This window comes from Gekko japonicus, unplaced genomic scaffold (assembly GCF_001447785.1).
Source record: "Gekko japonicus isolate JY-2015 unplaced genomic scaffold, Gekko_japonicus_V1.1 scaffold1359, whole genome shotgun sequence".
In the NCBI taxonomy this organism is placed as follows: Eukaryota; Metazoa; Chordata; class Lepidosauria; order Squamata; family Gekkonidae; genus Gekko; species Gekko japonicus.
The window spans coordinates 477,490-482,775 of NW_015174315.1; the positions used below are offsets into that span (position 1 = coordinate 477,490).

Below are 5,286 nucleotides of genomic sequence, written 5' to 3' on the forward strand. Positions count from 1 at the left end.
TGATAAGAGTCTTAAAAAGATCTTAGTAGTACTTTGGGATGATGTAGGGTGATTTGTACACAGATTTGTGACCAAACATCTGAACATATTCTCATGATTACTATTATACACATTTGAAATTATAGCAAATATTACACAGGTGCTCGGTGACCTCTGCCGTCCCATCCCGATGACATTGGACTTTGTAGCACAGTACAAAGGGTCCTCCACCACAAAGGGGCCATCGCTACAAAATTAGCAAGGGTCATTTGTCCAAGGGTTCTATGAGATCTTCTACTTGCTCCCTTTCTTTGGAGCCAGGCCACATTGAAATATGATTCGGAAATGTATGTCTTCCAGATACTGTTCCTTGGGAAGGGATCAAAGGTTCAGAGGTTAAGGATCACATATTTTCTGGCCGGTCTTTGGAAACTGATGCCAGGCTGCCGAAATTGTATTATGACATTGTGAAGGTTGGTCTGGAGTACAGAAAGAAGGACCGCACCATAAATCTGGAGGATATTCGCTACAACCTGCAAAATGACTTCAAGGTGAACCAGAAAGCTTCCATTCCCCTTTAGATAGTCTTGTAAATTGGCACTCTCCTGGTCTGCACTGGGAAGTAAGAATCTCTTCTGAGCCACTGGGGGTAGGGGGGAGCATTTGTGAACTGGATGAGGAACTGGTGGTGGTTCTATGCTTCTAGAAGGAACCTCCATTGTGACAAAATTGACAGGCTCTGGTATGTGTGGCTTTGCTGGCTAGTAAAGCACTTCGTGGACCAGTATATTTCATTGCTTGTTGGAGCATACCAAGGTACATAAAAGCCATTCATATAGGCTCTTTGTGGTATGAAGTCAAAGCATTGCTCTTCCATGAGTATAGACATTGCATAACTACAGCAGAATCTGTTCACTTTCTACAAATTCTGTGAACAAATTCTATGAATCAGGTTTTAAAAGAAAAATGGACTTGAGATTCTAGTTTTCATGGTTTTCAGCAGAGAGATGGAGCGAGGTACGCTGCATTTGTTCAAGCGTGCAATGGGAGGGACTTCCTGTAGTGAAATGGTTCAAAGTGACATTGACATTATGTCCTTTCAGTAAGAGGGTGGGGAGAGGGCTCATCTGCCTATTTCCATGAGTTCTTTTGGCTGCACGATTTAGTGGTTGAGGGATGTGTTTTAGGACAAAATCCACATCCTGGATGGCATTCTTCTCATTACAGGATTTGGTTGAGCCCCACAGGGAGCACCCCTGTGAACATTCCAGCACATCCAACAGTGAATCCCATCACAACATTAATATCTGCTTTCCATCCACCTCAGACTTCGGAGTCAAGACGCCAAAGCCACAAGGAGAGGAGGCGGTCCAAGTTGGTCTGTTTCCATGTTGTCATGTGTGCCTTGCTGCATAGAAAGGGAGGGACAGTTCCCTGGCAGAGACTAGAACCAGACTTGAGGGCTTTTGCGAGCACAGCAGATGAAGGGTCCATCCTTTTCTCTCCCTCTTCTTTTGCTGACTTGCTATTTCTGGCCCTTTCCTCTGTATTAGAGGGGAATTGACTGGAATGTACCTATCTGTGGAACCAGCTCAGTCCCCAGTGAACGGTGGAGAGATGCATGTGTAATATCTAGATTAGGAACACCATGAATAATCCAGCTGCTCCATCAATCAGTGCAAATAATTTAGGCTGATGATCCTATTCGTTGGTGGGTCCTCACTCAGAATATTTCAAACCTTTTTTAGAAGACCAGCCTTCTGCAATGTTTTGGGTTTTTATAGATAAAAGGAGTTTTGAATGGATAGAAAGAGAAGCTTGTTGTGCCCTCAGCTTTTTGTATTCTAGGCCTAATGCAAATTCTGTCTTGGAATTTGTATATATGTCAGCAGCTGCTTCAGCTAGTTTAATGAAAAGAAGTTAGTAGATTTGTCCTCTAGCCAGTTCATCAATATAATTTAATCAACCAAATTGAAATACATTTGTAGATTGCCAACAGTTCAACAAGGTGTGTTTCTGATATATTAGTAATGCAATCCTAAATCAAGTTACACCCTTCTATGCCAGTTGACTTCAGCAGACTTACAAGGGTGTAACTCTGTTTAGGACTGCGCTGTAGAAGAAACATGGAATATTGTCAACATTTAATAAATGAAAGCAACTGCTGGTTAATGGAAAAGTTGTTTTTTATACTCTTGTTGCCATACCCCATTGCAGCTAGCACACCAGAGGCAAAATAGGCTTACAAGACCATGCATAAACTCTGAGCCTTACCAACTAAAATTGGCCTTTATTGATTAAAATTGTTTCCTTGCTGATTGTTGAGTAACTTATCCTAGCATACATAGATAAGTATCTTTTTGGAAAGAGAGCTAATTAAACATTAGATGTGAACTTGTTTAAGAGTATTCTGACCAAAGAAAAGCTACTTTGTAAGCAGTGGTGTGTAAAGTGCTCTATTTCCACACACACACACCGCCTCCCATTTCTTCATTCCAGCTTCCTCTCAAGCTGTTTGCTATTTGGAGCAGAGGAAGGGGAAAAGCCCCACACACACACACTCTGTTCCAAACTGCTCCCTTTCCAAAGCTGTGTATTCTTTAGAAAATGGATTTTAGGGATCTGTTATATACATTTTATGAAATGTCTTAATGCTGCAATCTTGAAGTTTTATAGAAGCTGGGGAGGTTTCTGGGTAAATACGTTTAACATTGCTGCTATGCACCCAAGCATTCTATAAGAGAATATGAGTTTCACCCCATGCTTGGAGATGGGGGAGCAATAAACAGGTGTACACAACAGAGGGCTCTCTTAGACCAGTTTGCCCAAGGGTTTTATCACTAAATACAACTGTTGTCTCTGGCTGTTCTGTTAACCAAAAGAGTCTGGGTTTAAAGATGCTCAATTTTTGCTCAATTCCATTTAGTAATGCAAATACAGAAATGACATTGGCTAGAATGCTTATTTGTATTACAAATGTGACTTTTGCCTCATCTATGACAGTTCTCTTCACTGTTTGTATTTATGATGTGAATGCAAAATGTACACTAGAGAGCACTGTCTGATTTCTCATTCATGTTCAGCTGCGCACTGACAACATTAACTTGTGGTCAAAATAGCATGCGAGATATATATTTTTTTATTATTAGTGAGACCTCTTCATGTTTGGCAAACCTTTCCCTTCTGACTAATGCCTGATCTCTCAGTCAGGACCTTTACTGTGTCAAGTTGTGCTGTTTCTGCACCCGTAATCGAGGGCGCTACTTTCTCCAAGGATGAGCCTGCTGTTCAAAGAGTTAAACCAAGCCCAATTTGGGATACAGCTCCTGAACCCCAAGACGATGTCAGCAGCATGGATGAGAGCCTCTGCAGCTTTGAAATCAATGAGATCTACACATGTTATCCAAAGTTATGTGAGGGCAGCACAGAGGAAGAAGAGTCTACTGGATTGGATTCAGAATCCCCACCACCAACACAAATCACTCCAGAGGACAGGACTGGACAAGTCCCATTGCCGCCAGCCAAAACTCAGAACAGGCAGATGAGCTTTAGTGAGGAGGACAGCTCTTCAGACCCTGAAGAGCACAGCACTGAGGACTTTAGTGATGGGTCTGAGTCTTGCCTGTTTACCCAAGCAGCACTGCAGATCGATCAAACAAAGGCCAGATTGTTTAATTGGGACAGTCTGTATGGCAAGTGTGTCTCAGACCTAGAGACCTGTAAAAACTTAATGCGGCAATATTCAGATAGGATAAAGGATAAAGGAATTAGGATAAAGGAATTAGATGCTCAGGATCCCCATAAGAAGCAGCTGCCTGCAGAGAACCAAAGGCAGCAGTGCCATGTCTCATGTCCTCTTGAGGAGGTCTACTTGAAGTGTACTGAGGAGGCCTTGAGAAACATCAAGGTAGACAGTGGAGACAAAGCATTACTATGGAAGGCAGTTGGCCCTCCATCAAGGTTCTACATCCCTCCACCTCTGCGGGTCTTGGACATGCCGGGGCTATTGGGTACTCATGACTTCCAAGCAAGGGGAGATGTATGCAAGAATGAGAACAGGAGCCAAGACGCCACAGTTGGGAACAATTTTGGACTGGGTGTGGCCAACATCCCTAGAGACATAGGAGCAGCAGAATCAAACTATCAGGTAAGATGAGCAAACCAGGCCTTTACCATGTGAGAACTGTTACATGACACACACTGATACTGCTGTGGAGCACTGTGAAGGAGCCACAGAGCCCTGCCACCAGAATACTGGAGCTGGCCACAGAGATAGAAAGTGATGCTCTGGAGCACTTGGGTCAGGCCTGATTCAGGTATAGGCATGCACTTAAGAAGTTCTAGGCGTCTTCTGAGCTTTCCTATATCAGATCATTCAGCCCCTGGCAAGAGGTACCCCTTAGTATGTATTTGGTTTATTTTGAGTCTAGTACACAAGGAAAAAATTGTTAGAAAATCCTTCTTCTGTTTCATTTTGTTATTAAAACATAGTTATATTGTTAACATTGACTTAACTTAAAAGAATATGATACCATGCACTCATTCTACATTAGATAATTAGAGGAGAGTGGTTACATTAATCCCAAACATTTTATCTTACCCCAAAAGTAAACAGGTTTCATGAGTCAAGGAGTATCTTCAAAGAAGATGCTCTAGATCATTTCAGACTCCAATATTTATAAGTTTTCAAAATCATTTCCGAACAATAGCTAGCTGTCACACTTAATAAGGGTGCACATTTTTGGCTATCTAATTATCTTATAACTTTAGACACCAAACAATATTATCTGTTCTCAAATACCTTGTTAAAATACATTGGTGCTGTATTAATTCATTCTCACTATTTTTATCACAATAAAGCATATTAAAAGTAATGATTACAGGTTTCTCATACATATAATTTAAATGTTGGGCCCATATCATCTTTGAATGATATCTTGACTTCTGTATTAAGTTAGGCATTCTTGCCATTCTCAAATGCTTCTCACACCTGGACCCCAATACCTATTCTCAATTGAGATGGTTAGACTATTTCTCATCTACTAAAGGCCAAGTCTGTTTTGTTCTTGGTCTCTGGACTCCCTTTTTATCAAGTCTAGCTGAGAGTCCAGGCCAGCCCTGTTTCTGGCCTGCAAAAGCGTCCTCCGTGACCTGTTTAATGAAGGCCAGCAACTGTTCTTCTGTACTCCTGATTATATCCGTGACAGTGAGTTGATGTTACTATATTCTGTAATCCACATACTGATTGACTGAAAGGTTTTTTTTAAATTTATACTTGTAATCAGTCTTGAGTCCCAGTGAGAAAGG

The 5,286-nt window shown here is 41.5% G+C and overlaps 1 long non-coding RNA gene across 1 annotated transcript; it reads left to right on the plus strand.

Annotated features, from left to right (window-relative positions):
• Positions 1 to 380: 380 nt before the first annotated feature.
• LOC107121280 lies at positions 381 to 3,243 on the plus strand. The gene is made up of 3 exons (XR_001482854.1): positions 381 to 530; positions 1,207 to 1,357; positions 3,186 to 3,243. It is a non-coding gene; the product is annotated as an uncharacterized LOC107121280 (long non-coding RNA).
• The last annotated feature ends 2,043 nt before the right edge of the window (positions 3,244 to 5,286 follow it).